Source organism: Triturus cristatus, chromosome 5_2 (genome assembly GCF_964204655.1).
Source record: "Triturus cristatus chromosome 5_2, aTriCri1.1, whole genome shotgun sequence".
NCBI classification, from domain to species: domain Eukaryota; kingdom Metazoa; phylum Chordata; class Amphibia; order Caudata; family Salamandridae; genus Triturus; species Triturus cristatus.
Genome location: NC_140588.1, coordinates 514,942,375 through 514,958,018, shown reverse-complemented (window position 1 = coordinate 514,958,018; position 15,644 = coordinate 514,942,375). Strand labels below are relative to the sequence as shown.

The 15,644-nt window shown below is 45.6% G+C and overlaps 1 protein-coding gene across 2 annotated transcripts in view; it reads right to left on the bottom strand.

Moving 5' to 3' along the window:
- TRANK1 (tetratricopeptide repeat and ankyrin repeat containing 1) overlaps positions 1 to 15,438 on the bottom strand; it is a 1,100,402-nt gene extending 1,084,964 nt beyond the window's left edge. Inside the window, exon 1 of one of the 2 annotated variants that reach the window (XM_085607558.1) lies at positions 15,261 to 15,438. The gene's annotated coding sequence lies outside the window, so the exon portion shown is untranslated. Of the gene's footprint in view, positions 1 to 15,188 lie in introns of both variants that reach the window. The other variant, XM_085607559.1, reaches the window with a different exon arrangement.
- Positions 15,439 to 15,644: the final 206 nt, after the last annotated feature.

Genomic DNA, 15,644 nt, shown 5'->3' with positions numbered 1-15,644 from the left:
CTGCCAACTCTGAACTCTCCTGTATCTTGCGTGTGGGCAGCTGCCAACATTTCTTTTTTTCATATAATCTTTATTGGCATAGTTGCATAAAACATTCCTACTCAGCAGTCACAATAATAACAGTGCAAATAACCCCTGCATCCCCACCCTCCCTCTACCTATCAGTGCTCGAAATGATTCATGGAGAAATGTTAAGTCTCTGGGAGGTCATTGAAGTTTGAGTTCATGCATATATATATAGACATTTGGGTATGTCTAAAGGGTCGGGGTGTCCAACATAGTAAATTAATTCAGTTTACATAAAATCCAAATCTTAGGCGTAGTTTCACAATGGTTGCCCAAACGTATCAACAATCTATGGTGGTCTGGTATCTGGTGGATACAACATGTCCACTAAAATTGCCGCCCACATCCGCAGATCTTCTTCCAATTTATTATCCTTCCTACATTTGTGTGTACGCCGTTCCTTAGCCACCGCCCACTCAGCCATATGTCTCTCCCACTTCTGCACTTGAGGGGGAGACGATGAAAGAATATGTATAGCCACTCTTCGTTTTACCAGGACTAAGCCCAGTATCAGGACATTCCTACTTAGGCTTCTCTTTTTACGCACCGGGAGTATTCCCAAAAGGCATTGCTTAGGATCCTGAACTGCCAACATTTCTTGATGAGAAAAAAATTAACTCGCGTTAGGACGTCTGGGCCTAGTTTCTTTTTAGTCTGGAAAGATGAGTACACACAGTGCGTCCAATCAAGGATGATTTCACAGTCTTCTGATTTTCCTTTGGGAAATGTCAGAACAGCGTCTGCACATACCTCCCCAATTAAGGATTGGCAACTTCTGTGTTGTTCCGGCTCAGCAATTTTCATAATCATTCCTCTTGGTGAGCACATCGTCATGTACTGTTGTTCCAGATTAGTCACCCTAGCCATCAGTTGATATTGATTGTGAGTCTGTTCCATGAACGAAATTTGTTGCAACATGGTCAAGCCTGGGTTTGGCCTGATGAAGAGAATGATCTTGGTCTGCTAAGGACTTATTAATGTCTTATCACAAAGCAGTGAGGTTTTTCAAGAGCTCCGATATCATCACCTGGTTATCTTCTGTACTATTTGTTGCCTCAAGTTTGGCCATCGTGCAGTGTGGGCAATCAATGCCTGGTTCACAAATTAGTCCACACTTTCTTCACATCGGATGAGTTAGTGTCATTCTTTTATCGATAGGGCCTTATCCCCTTTGTTTTTACCTTCACCATGACCATGAATTAGTGGCCATTCAAGATCAATGCCCTCTAGGAGAATCAGCAATAGCAGCTCATAGTAAGGTAAAGCCATGCACGGTAGTCTCCCCAGCAGTTGTAGCTAGGCAATGTTAGTTATTCAAAAGGGCTGCAAACAGACTGCTCAAGACCCCTTTGAGTGTGTAAATGGTACTTAATACAGTCCTATTTATAGGCTCAGCAGAGGAAGAGGAGAACTCAATACCAAGTAAGTATGGTCAGTGGGACATCAATGTCAGGAACTTTGTAGCGCAGCCCTGCTCCCAATCAGGATCTGAGCAGCATTGAGTCGAGATTGAGCCTACCTGTTTCCCAGCATGCAAAGTTTTTCATTCCTCCTCTTTGGCCCCTACTGTGACCGGCGAGCTTGTAATGGGCCTCCGCCAACACCTGCAGTGTCTTGTTGATCCTCTCCGACACTATGTCAGGAGGACAATTAAACTTTGTAAAGGGTTCCACCACCGACTGAAAGAATCGCTGGCTCAGCTGCATCACACCGTAATCTATGGCACTTTGATGTTTATATCATGCAGCTTATCTGGTGTCAATGACGCCAACTTTATTGGTGCGGCTACATGTGTCAGGGGAGATCACTTCTCATAGCCCGATAACTCAATCCATCACCTTACTGTAAAACATGGAAAAAAAGTTGAAAAAGCCAAATAGCTTTACTTTTTGGCTTTGTCAATGTTTTTTAAGCCATGTAATACAACGGCTGCTGTGCAGCATGGTTGGAGGTAAAAATAAAAACACTATGACGCGGCCACCGTTGATAATGCTTTTATCGTTATTTTTTTTACTTTCAGTAATGCCGCACAGCAGCTGCGTTGCTGCACAAAATGGCTAACACACTGTCAACACCAACAAATCTCATATATTTTGCGACCTATTAGCTTTGCCAATTCTTGTTACTAAAATAATACCACCAGCATTAATACTACCAATCCCATCACCAATACCATCTATATTAACACCATCCAATACCACAAGCACAACCGTACCACAATGAATACCAGTACTACCACCAATAGCACCCCACCGCTATAATACAATGCCACCAGTACACCACCATCACCAATACCAGCCCACTACCAATTGAACAAAATCAGAACATCTCTGTCCCAACCCAAATCATCTATCTGATAATATTTCTAATAATAAAACAGTGGTTCATAATTAGAAAAGGATCTCCAAGCTCTCTTTTGTAACCTTAGAAAATGCAGTTCTTTATCTCTCCAATTTCAAGACAGGATACTCCAAATTTTGGACCTGGATTAGCACAGCACTGGGTAAGATCGCTCCCAAAATGCTGAAAAAGATCATAAACAAACCTCATACTGCTCCCTGGTCTCAGAATCACTCAATTTGCTCAAACAAGTTACCAGAACAGCAGAGCTAGCTTGGTGAAAGAATTAGAACAAGGAACTCTATAACAAATTTAAAACATATTAATCTCAACAAAACTGCCCTGTTCCCCTCCCTATTCAACATTTATGTCCAACCACTGACCTCTCTAATTCCAGGATTTGGCTTAAAATGTTATGCCCACACTGATGATACTCAGCTTATTTTTCATGAAATGCCTCCTTCCGAGCTCTTCTGGCATTCATCTCAGACACTGCCTCTGTAAATTCAAATCCTGGGTGGACCAAAATTAGATTAAGCTCAATTCCACAAGATGGTAGTAGGTGGCTCTTCCTTGCTCTGGGCTAACTGTTTCTGGACAGTTGAATTTAGCACTATCCCTGCCACCTCTCACATTGCAAAAAGCCAAGGTGTGAAAGTGGACAAAAACCTAAATGTGTCCATCCAGATATGCAGTTGCCACAGCATTGAATTTCCACCACTGCAACTATGGAAAATCACTCCCCTTCTGTCAGAGATCGCCTGCTGTACTGCAGTCAGTGCACTTATTGGATCCAGAGTGAATTACTGCAATGCAGTCTACTAAAGTCTTAACAAAACCCAAATTCTTTTCTTACAATGTATTGAAAACCCTGCTGTCAGGTTGGTCCTCAGCGCCCCATGCTCTCCTTAAGCCTTTCCCTTTTACAGTTTACATTTTAACCATACAGTTCCCTAGCCACATTTTCTATCTTTGTGTATTTGACAGTACACCTCATCTATAATGTTACATTCTTTTTAATCAGCACCTGCTCCAGGAGCTGCAAATTTGCAAATCCACTATGGGTGGATGTTTCTTCTCCTGTCTTGGCCCAAGCACCTGGACTGATCTATGTTTTGATCTAAGAGGCATAACTTTGCACCTGGCATCTAGAAAAAAAGCAACCTTTTACCTGTCAGTAAATAACACTTTCAAGTTAAAACTTGTTTCCACTAGAGCGCCAAGAAACCCTAGGATAAACGATGCATTATGCAAAAAACTAATAACATAACACTACTTACAATACCACACCACTACCGATACCACACCACCACCAATATGAAACCAACAGTACACCTCAAATGTTGCCGGTATACCAATACCAATTGGTTCTGTGGGGAGTTATATTTCTTTAACAAGAACATTAATTCATTCATAAATACTTTATATAGGTCTCGTAACTCATTCACGCCTTGGTACGGACCACATATTATAGGACACCAAAACACAAGAGTTTGAAAATAAGGTATATTATTAATCATTTATCGTAAAATGATAGACTGAATAATAAATCATAACGAATCGCAAAATCACAAAGGACTATTAAGAGACATAAACATTGATAAACACGGACTGGAAACATATACAAAAATAGAAGTACATAAAAATTGTGGACTTAAAACACAGTTGACATATGCACAAATACAATGGTTACATAAACAATTCAAACAGATGCCTGTCCAAGCAGATGTCCTTTCTATATTTGCAAGTGGAAATAGCTAGGCAGGTTACGGGAATATCAGAAATTATCGTCGATGTTTTGACCATTATATGTGTAATTCACAATCATCACGTCGGGTCTTCATCAGGACTGGGCAAAGAAAACAGCCAGTGTTTTAGAGAATACGTGTAGGTGTCAAGTAGTGGAAAAACTAATTAAACAAGCATTTGCAATGCAATAGGTCTCGCATTTGCGAGAGTTTAAGTTATTGGCATTGTACATGATAATGCATTTTATTTATGTTTTAAAAACCAACACATACATAAAAGACATTGTCATTTACAATGCCAAGAGCTCAAACTGTTGAAAATGTGAGACCTATTGCATTGCAAATACTTGTTTACTATGAGCCCGTCCACTCTCCATTTCCGGACCTTCTCCTCCTCTCATCCATCTCTCTTTCATCATTATCTCACTGCTCCTTCTTTCACATCCTATCCTCTTCCGTTCTTTCCCTCCACCACTTCTCTCCCTTTCCAGTCGTCCTCCCGCTCTTCCTCTATCACTCTCCCTTCTTTTCAGTTTTTTATCTCTTTCCATGCTACACTCACCTCCTCTTACTCTTTTTCTCGGCCCTCTCTCTCCCACAGTACTCCTCCCTCCTCTCTTTCCGGCTCCATCTCCATCCTTTTATGGCTCTCGCCGCCTCCCATGGGTCTGCAGAATCCCTAACCCAGATGATCGCTCCCTAGAGATTTTATTAGGAGCTCAAAGGATTGAACTGGGAGGGGCAAGAGAGGAGGAGCAGTAAGTCTGGTCATTTTAATAGGATTGGCTCAGGTCACGACTGACTACTTAGCTTACCATCCAAAATACCCTACTTGACCAACTGCATTGGGCAAATTTATCACAAACTTAAGAGATGAGAAGTCTCCATGCCTTAACTGAAAAGCTCCTGGCTGCCGAATTGTTGATATGTTTTCAGCTTTGTCTTGAACTTTTGTCATCCAGTTTGCTCCTGAATAGGTAGAGTTTGTCTGCTGGGGGCAAGGCTCTGCCAAAGAACTGTGGCCCCCCTCCTGTGGAATTGAGAGCACATATTTTAAAGTTTCGTTCATTGGGCTGGAGTTGTGCCAAGAGGAGCCTTGCAAAACGTACAGCTTTCAATCTCGGCTATGTGAGAGTCACATACTTCAAAGCCTGTAGATGTCCCAAAATGTTGCTCGCCGATGCTAATTAGCATGAATGTCCACATCTGCAAGAAGGCATAAGTAAGGGCCATTGCACATACACTCATCACCAGGACAACAGAAAACCTGCAGTCCTACGATAAGCCCCGCAATAGACAAGAGCATAAAGAATCCGGTTGGTAAAAGTCTGCCGCCATTTCAAAAGTGTTTTTCACAGAGCAAGTTCTCCAGACACAATGGTAGAATGGTCCTTCGTGATTGAGCAGCTGATCCACAACCATGTTAAAATCAAATAGCACCTTCCTGAACAGGATCATGGCAGCAAACTCCACTAACATAGCTCAGCAGGTTAATGTTCCTGCTGCAGAGATCCAGTTATAGCCACCCGCAAGTCAGGTCGCAAGTCAGGTCACATGTTCAATTGCCATGGGACAGTTCAGTGGATATATGCCTTCTGCAAATATGGGCGAACCATCAGAGGTTTACATCCTAGGCAGATAACGGGGGTGGTTGATGTGCCTACTGTGGAGGTTGGTGACACCTAGAGAGCTGCGGCAGAGGAAGATTAAGCTTGGAGATGCGCAAGACGTGTATTTCCTGCGTGAGTTGCAAAAAAAAAAGCCCAAACTATTACATAATGACAGACCAGATCTTAATGGAGGCTGAAACCAATATTTAGGGGATCAGCGAATGAGGCGCACTGGAGCCCTCGTATGATGTAGTGTCTCCTTAGAAACTGGCACACACAGTCCTGGTGGGAACATCTAGATCCCGACAGTAACTTCATGGCAGAGTCGTATCCCGGGTCCGCCTTGTGAATCATCCAGTGTGCAGCCATGTTTATCCGGCACGCAGTTGCGAGGATAAGCACTGCATCCTTTTGTTCGAGTAGTGTGTGTCACTACATGGGGGAGGTGAGGGACGGCGGGTGGGAAGACGTCATTGCAGGAGGGAGGTGTCACATTTCCAGTGGAGCCCCGTTGCTTGCTTACACCTTGCCGACAGACACTACAAACCTCTCGTGTCGCTTCAAAAGTCAGCATGGAGCTAAAAGAGTGGTTTCATTCCTCAAACTTTAACTATTTGTAAGGTGTGCTATAACACCACTTATATTATATAAGACAATACAATCAATTGTTTATTGTAACGTATGTGTTTATTGCTGCTACCTAACTCAGTGCCATTTGTTTTATCAACATCAGAAGAATGAATGAATGAGTACAAATCTGCGAGGCGTAAAATATATGCTATTCATATACTTTTTATACTGCATATATAATTGGAGCACGGTCTGTAAAACGCATTTTATATCCACAGAATGAACACATTGATGCTGGAATTTAGTGTTCTATATTCGGTTTAATTTTATGAAAATGGTCAACAGAAAATGTTCTGCAGTGTGTCTTATTTTCCTGACGCACAGTGTTTAAATTTGTGTAATTGTTTCAAAGGTTACCCTGCGTAAGGCGGCATTGTTTGCGCACCTCAGGTCTGTGGTGTGGGTGAACCCATCCTTGTCGTGGCGGGTGGCGTTGGCGTAGGTGTCCGCGGAAAATCAGAAGACGCAAGGACTTTGCTTTCTTCTCGAAGAATGTGGTGTATTTTTAGAGTGAGGGAAGCGCAAGGCTGACAGCACGGGAGCCGCACAGGCAGGGTGTGAACACAAAGCGCCGTCACCCCCCTCCCGCCCGCCTGCCTGCCTGCCTGTGGGAGGCTGCTGCGCACAGAGGCGAGAGATGGCCTCGTGGTTGAAGGGGACCTCTTCTCATTTGGAAGGTGACTGTTTATATAGGGCTGAGAAGACACAGAGAGAAGTCGTGACTCGGAGTGCTATACAAAGACAGAAAATATATTCAGAACGTATACAATTGTGGGCACCTGAAGCTGCAATCTATATAAAATCCTCTACTCAGCACAGACCCCCAGCTCCACTCCACGGCGTTCTCTGCCCCGCCTTCTCAGAGCATTCCTTGTGTGGGTCCCTCTGGCAGCTGGACACCGACAGACCAATGAGAGAGCTGACTGGCGCATGCTCCAGGGGTGAAGCCAGCGTGGTTGCAGGACGCCTGGTGCATGCTCCTTCATTGCTCTCTCGTGAAGACATTTCTTATCAGCTTGTTAAATAAACAAGCTGATAAGAAATGTCTTCACGACAGACGCAAACCAGGTGAGCCAGTCCGGCTTGGAGAGAAAGGGCGTCTCCAGAAAGCCCTCATTTCCAATGGCAGGCCACCGTTTAGCATAAACGGTGACACCGGCCAATGGAAATGAGGGGCGGGGCTTAAAGCCCTCTTCTGAAAGTCCTCTCTTACAAAATCTCTCGCGGAGGCGGAGCAGGGCTCTGCCCTGCAACGCCACGCAAGACCTAAAAAGGAGTTTAACTATTACTCAATGTATGCCTCAACTGTATCGTTAGTTAGTAGTAGCCTCTACAGTTCTTAACTGTATTGCACTTTAGATGAGGTGTCGGATAGTCCACAAAGGAACCAATAATTCTCGCCTGAATGCAGAGACAAGGAGAGGAAGGAAGGAAGGAAAAGGTGGAAATCTATCAATCCCTTGTTTCCAGTCTGTGTTTATCAATGTTTATGTCTCTTAACAGTCCTGTGCGATTTTGCGATTTGTTATGATTTATTATTCAGTCTATCATTTTACAATAAATGATTAATAATATACCGCATTTCCAAACTCTTGTGTGTTGGTGTCCTATAATATGTGATCAGTACCAAGGTGTGATTGAGTTACCAGACCTACATAAAGTATTTGTGAATGAATTAATGTTCTTGTTAAAGAAATATAACTCCCCACAGAACCAATTGTTGTCGCAAACTACTAGATTTCCCAGGTTCTGAGGGATACTGGATCACCCCATTACTATTAATGGTATACCACTACCACCACAAGTACCATTGCTGCTACCCAGGCATGCAACGCCCATTGTGCTAAATGGGCTTCAGCCCTCATCCTCACCCACCCTCCCCCGAGGCTTCTACAGCCCGGGCTAAGATGACAGCATGACACTTTCTTGACACGCACTAAAATAATTAAAACATGCAAACCCAGTTAAATTTCTATTAAGGCTGCACATAGCATCGGATCTTTAAGCATTTGGGAATGTGATTTTAATGATACACTTCTGAAAAGCCCAGAACCAGCCAGAGCCAGCCAGCCTCTGAAAGGTTTCAGCAACCCTCCCTGGCCCCACCTCATTTTATTTGAGATGACTGCCACCGAGGTGATACCCTTGCATGAATGCAGGGATTTCACCTAAGCACTTTTGATGTGCTGTGCAGCATGGGATGGGAGTAGGAAGATGTGCACAGCAGGGGCAAAGGGATGGCCAGTGCAGCTGACACTTTTACTTTGTAAAGGAATTCCTGCTGGCGTCCTAGCCCAGGATTTGCTGTCTGTGCACTTGTATGGAATACACATCCACAGCGCTGCTCACAAGATAAATGGTGAACAATGCCATGGATCTGCCTTTTTTTGCATCCAAGAGCAATAGCGAAGAAGCAGAGGAGGCCTATGCATGGAGAAACCAGGAGACATTTGACCCTCATCTATCTACACAGCAAGACCTTCGGGAGGGGCTGGATGCCAGGACGACAGGGCTGCTGATCAGCCCGACTCCAGAGAATAGTATCAGAAGAGCAGGCAACAAGTTTCCAAGAGCCTGTTTTCCTTCTATGTGAGGACCAGGGGCACCTTTTTCGGGGAGTGGATGGTTGTGACATACTGCGCAAGAGTCGTGTTGTGTGAGCTTGGGTTCTATGACTGACCTCTGAAGTAAGGCCCTGCCTACCCTGGGAATTTTTGACACAGTTTTTTTAGGAACGCCTAAACCGAATTTTTCCCAGGAGCCGTCGTTACTTGTATCCAGTCTGTACTTGGAGAGTCTTTAGAGTCTGTGCTTCTCATTTTGTTGTTGGGAGGATAAAAGGATGAGTGGCTGCGCTGGGATTCAAGCTTGTGATGTGGAGGCTACACATGACATCGAAGCAGCACGCACTCAACCTGCAGAGCGACACACTGTGCGGAGACTACACGGATGGCGGATAAACCAGGTGAGGATTCATCTTGTGGTAGACCTAGGTGGAAGGGCAGTTCTAAGATGAAGGGCCTTCCCTAAAAATCCTGAGTATTCTAGAGACCAGTGTATGCAACCGGGGTAGTAAATACTCCTGGGAAGCCTAGAATGCATGAAAAAAGCTTTGCCTTTGGGTCAAGGACTCACCCACTCTCTGCATAAAAGGGACTGTGAGCTCAGTCTGAGGTTGTTACCTTCTGGTTTCCCCTTACCTGGTATATGCTAGCTTCAATGCACTTTATTCCTCTACACGTACCTGTGCTAGTCTGGCAAAAGTGCAGCACAAACTTTTCCTATGTGAAATTTAAACTGGCCACAGATTGACTTTCATTCACTTGTTAATTTGCCGGTAGATCAAGAGAAATTAGGCATATTTAAAAATCATACTAGTTTCAATTGATCTTACATTTAAATCATAGCTATGAAGATTCATCTATATGCTGAAAACAACTGTATCCAACATGCAGGTCAAAGGTTTGGTCCTTTGTGTGGGTCGAATTTCTTTGGGAATAGCCTATATTTAGGTCAGCCCAGTTCACTCAGGCCCTTGTGCTCAGGGCAGCAAGCAATCCGTATAGCAAGTATTTTCACTGTTGTTAGACTTGGCATCTTTTTGCGTGTTTCCCCTGAGTTTTTGCTTTCTGACCTGGTTTTGACTCTGTTTTTGCTGGTGTAATGATTCTGCGCACTTTCATCGCTGCTGTCCAGGGGTAAAGTGCAAGTGCTCCTGTTATAAAATGTGTTATGGATTGGTGTTTCCATGATTGGCCAATTTGATTTATGTGTCAGTCCTTAGTAAAGTGCACTGCGAGTGCCAGGGCCTATAAATCAAATGCTGTTGGTGGGCTGAAGCAAAGGATTGTGCCACCCACGCAAACAGCCCATAAAGTGTAACTCTGGCCTGCCATTGCAGAGCCTGTGTGCAGCCTGGGGCTGCCATGTCGACTTGGCAAATGCACACACTTCCAAGTCCCCAAACCTTCCCTTTTCTACATGTTAGTCACCCCTAATGTAGGCCCAAGGTACCCCTGTGGGCAGGGTGCATTGTATGTGAAAGGTAGGACATGCCCTGGTGTGTGTGGCATGTCCTGATAGTGAATTACAGCCTACTTCGTTTTTCACTATTGCATGGCTACCTGTTCCTCATAGGCCAGAATGGGCAGTTTGATTATAACATCCTATAATCCTAACTGACCCAGGGAACATTGTAGAAATTTGAGTTTAGTATGCCTGAACTCAGGATGATAAAATACATCTTTTAGCGAAGTTGGTTTTAACATTCTGTGTTTGAAAATACCACTTTTAGAAAGTAAGTACTTTCTGGCCTGATCATCCACCTGCCTCTGCTAGCTTGTGTATTGTCTGTCTGGTTTGTGAGTGACAGGGACTGTGGGAGACTCCAGGAGACAGGGTGAGTCAGTACAGGGCTGAATAGACCTATCTGCACATAGATGGGTGGGAGGAGTAGCACCTGGGTTTTAATAGGGCTGTGCCTGCCTTCCACAATGCTGGCTCCACCTCCTGTGGTGTGTCTGATGACCCTGGCCCACACTGACAAAGGAAGAAGGTGCACACTGGCAGGATGCACCCAAAACTGGTTTGAACAAGGTACAGGCCCCTCTGCCTTCAGAGTACAAATGAATTACTGGTATAAATATTGGGACCCAAACCCTAAGACTTTAGAACTCTTTTGGGATCAAGAAGTCTGCCAAGAAGACGAGCTGGAGAAGCTGTGAGGAGGAACTACCACTTTGCTGTTTACTTTACTGTGTTGGCCTGCAGTGGCTGCTTCTGTCTTGGGCAGTGAAAGGACTGGACTGAACTTTCTGCAATCTACTTTTGTGAGTTTCTCCAAGGGCTTGAGGTAGAGCTTGCCCCCTGTTCAAGAAATCTCAGGAACAGCAAAGACTTCAAACCCGACGCCGTCTACGACGACGCTGCCGACTCCGTGTCCTGAAGGCACCGCAGAGGGCACCACCGCAACGTGACCCTGGTCTCACCGATGATGCCACCGAGCCGCTGCTCGCAAAGCGACCTGTGGGCACCGCACTCCGCAACGCCTCGCTTCACAACGACGCCTTGGTATCCAGGACGACGTCGCTCCACGCCGGACTCAACGCCGCCGCATGAACCGTGGTTCGAGGGCACCGCTCATAAAGTTACACGACGCACTGCCCTCATCCCGCCCCGCAGCCTTGGCCTACCGACGCTGGTGCCATCGCCTCCAGTTCGTCAGCCGACGACAGCGCTTCAGCAATGACGCCGCTGCTGCATCGTGACCTGCCAGCACCGTGACGAGCACCGCCTTCATCTCACACTGCGACCCTGGTCTCACCGACGACGCCATCTGATGCCGCTACCGAGCCGCTGCTCACACCGCGTCCTGAGGGTACCACACGCCGCACCGCTGCACTTCGCACCTCAGCACCCGATGCCTGCCGATGCCAGCGCTCCTGACTTCAACAAAGAGGAGTTCGATCTGCAACGTGTTTGACTTTGAGGGCCCTGACGACTCCTGCACCGACCTCCGGAACCGACGCCTGCGGACGTCGTGTTTCGGAAGCTCAACGAGAGGTCATCCACACCCTGCATTTCTGAAAGGTACTGTTTGCGGGTCTTCCTGTCACCGTAGCTGGCCTGCGACGCCGCGGTCAGCCAGAACTGTTTGGATTTGTTTGCTCACGACGCTGTGATAGCCCCGGACGGAGCTATCGACATCAAGGAACTGTTTTTCAAGGATATTTTGCTAACTAAAGATTTTTAAGTACTGTATTGTGGATTTTTATTGTTTTGGTCTTGTCTTAAGTATATAAAAATATTGGATATTTTTCTAAACTGGTGTGATGTCCTTTTGTAGTGCTTACACTGTATTACTGTTGGTTATGTGCAAATGCTTTACACACTGCCTCTAAGATAAGCCTGACTGCTTGTGCCAAGCTACCAAGGGCATGAGCAGGGGTTATTTTAGGAGTGTAACTCCCTTATCCTGACTAGCAAGAAGGGTCCCTACTTGGACAAAGGTGCAAGCCCTTGCCAACTAGAGACCCCCATTTCTAACAGCTGTCCTTGAAACCATCCGAACCAGATTGTACTGCCAGCTCGCACAATTGTCAAATACCTCCTCTTGCATGATTAGCAAAGTCGAAGGGGCAGTGCTTACTCTTGGAGGCGGATGGTAGTAGAACATGTACAAAATAAAACTGTAGTGACACAAACATGTGATAGAGCATCACAGAGTGAGAATACTCAGGGGACTGTGCCTCTTATTCTATCTCTGCTCCTCCTTTTCTGGATGTGCTCCCATAACCAGTGCTCTACCTAATCTGCGCCATAAGTGTTTCCATCTTCTGCTTTGTGACCCAACCTGTAGTGTCAACCAGTGCATCCTTCAGCCATAGCCTGTTTGGAATTCTCCTACGATGGGACATATCAGTTCAACCAATTCTGACACTTATCATCAAGAGTTGAGATGTGTTAATGCAGAGGGCAGGCAGACAGTATTCACATAGTCATTGTGTTCCAAGAGAGACCCACATTGCAGGGTGTATTGTATTTATAGAGCACTTAAGTGCGATGCTAAAGCACTTGTCCATGCGGGTAGCAGGTTAAAGCTTGTGGGTGTGTGGTTGAAAGAGTGTTGTCTTTGCTTTGAGCCTCGTGTAAAGCATCTCCATATGGTGCATGATGAATACCAAAGTGGAGTTTCAAATGCAGAATTCGCCACTTTTTTTTCTCAGTTTGGCCTGAGCATTACCTGATCCTCATTGCCTGCAATTCTAGCCCTACCCCCATTGATTAACGTTAGCCACGCTCCTTAATTTGCCATGTTGCGCCCCCAAGTTAAGGCCTATTTGCGCCCCTGCTGCAACCAATACCACAACCAATAATACCACCTGAAAAACCACCACCAATACCACCTACACCTTTACGTCAAAGCATTTGCAAAGCCAATAGCCATGGCTTTAATGAGCTACTGCATGCAAATGCACTTCTACGTGTCTGTCCATTCATTGTTGCTGTGGCTCCCAACAGTCTATTGGTGGGAGGGCCTAAGAGCCACGGGCCCCTTTGTTTACGGCTTCCAGGCTTCAAATTATTACCGAATGGGTGGGTGTCCATCAGGACCTGCCCGGTCTGCAAGTGCCGTTCCACTTTGCCCTGGACCCTTTGCTGGCCCCTTCCTGCTCCTTCGGGGGGCCCTGCCGTGTAGCATCCCAAGGACCCCGTGTGAGTCTATCCTCTATTCTGCCGGAGCTGCACTCTGACATTCCGTTCCCTCGGTCCCCTGCCGTGAGGCATCCCAAGGGTCCTGTGGAGCATCACATCTATTCTGCCATCGGCTTTGGGCCATCCTTAACTCCCTCAGTGCCCCTGCCGGGAGGCATCCTGCGAACACTATGTGAGCCTTCCATCTACCTCTAGCATTTTTATCTCTCTTTTTACTAATTTTGCTAAGATTCTTCCACCTAACCTCCTTCCCTGCTGCTGCGATGCCCACTTCCTCCTTGGTGTGGGTGGGTGGGCTTCAGTTCTTCGTGCTGCTGGGGGGGAATGAGTATATTTCTCTGGCCCCCTGCCCCTCTTTTACCCCCCCCCCGCCGCTAGTAATTTCACCCCCTGATTGGGAGCGACCTGGTGACCTAGCTTGCCCCAGTGGTTACAGATCCTGGTCGCCCCTTTTTCGTGGGCTCCCTACGGGGGAGGGGGCGTGTTTCCCACCTTGGGCGGCATTTGTTCCGGGCCCCCATCGGGTCCGGCTTCGCCTTTCCAGGCCCGGGTTCCTTCTAAGTGTCTGTACACATTAAAAACCAGACCCACATGCACCTGTTGCCACGGCTGATACAAAAAACAAAACTCTATTTTTTCTTTCCTTTGTCTAAAAACTAATTACTTGTCCAATCAGAGTTATGGCTCTTTCTGAAAACTAATAACTTGTCCAATCAGATTGGTGATTCCTTATTATTGTCATTCAGCTCTATTGACAGGGGAACTTTATACACTTCCACTAGCTGTTTTCTGTCAATGCATTTTCCATAATTTACTATCACGCGAATATCTCATTGCAACTAAACAATCATATGGTCCAGATTCTAGTTGTCTCGGAAAAGACTCGTGGTTAAGGTAGTGGAATAAAGAATGTTAACTTGTCCCATTCTCCAGTCTTAGAATTCATTGCTCGTTGCGCGTGAGGCTCGCACATTACAACTTCTAAGGAGACCCGTTGTCCCACACATGGAAATACCAAAAGACTTGTGGGCAATTGTGTGACATGTGGAATGAGGTGTTAAGACTATAAATTAAGGAGAGGAATAGATTGACGATGATCGAGGCAAACTCAACGACCAGAACACTTAAGTAAAGTTGATGGCTCGAGAATAGGTGGAGCATGGTAGAGGGAGGGGTACTCCTATGCCGAATCGCGTGTCTGTTGCATGAAAGTTGAAAACAATAACAATACTCTTGTAATCCCAAAAGTCGGGCGTGTGCAACATATGTAAGAGTACACATTCCCTGCAACGACAAGAAAATAAGTATCGTGTTGCTCAATATGTTTACACTGTGAAACAATAAAAGGTGTTTTTTTTAAGCTCCTCAAATTTGAGAAGCATAACTTCTCTATGAAAACATGTACTTTGGTTCAAACCCTGACCTCAAATCCCACTAGTGGACGTTGATAAAGATATTTAAGCGAACACTAATATTTGTATGTCTTAACATCGATCACAACAACATGAAGAGAGTAAATAGCCCGATGACTTTTGCATATTCCCTTGCGACGCTTAAAAAGGAAATAGAAAACACTCACTGTATCCATTCAGAGCTTCCACATCCCCGCTCTTGTGTGCACTTAATACAGAATGTGAGGCTGAAACAATACCTGCATCCACGCGGCGCCCCCCACAGCCAGCTCGGAAAGAGAAGTGCGCAACAGCCGAGGGCATCTGCTCGTCCGCAGCTCGTAAACACATAGCCACCTTCCTGGTCTGTTTTTTTTCTCACCTTCTTTCCTCCCGTCTCTTGACACCGACTGGTCCCTGTGACGTCAGTCTGAAGAAGTCGTCCCTGCTTCAGTTTCGGTTTCAGAACAGCGGAAAGTAAACCCTTTCCTGATCGCCACAGGACTAAGCCGCCTCCCTCTTCGGTTTCAGAATTGAAACGAGGTTTCTTCCGCAGCTCGAACCCGCTCTCTGCGAGTTCATTGGACAGAAATAAACGACATTGAGGTCATTCTATGATAGTATACCAGTTTACTTTTTGTTCT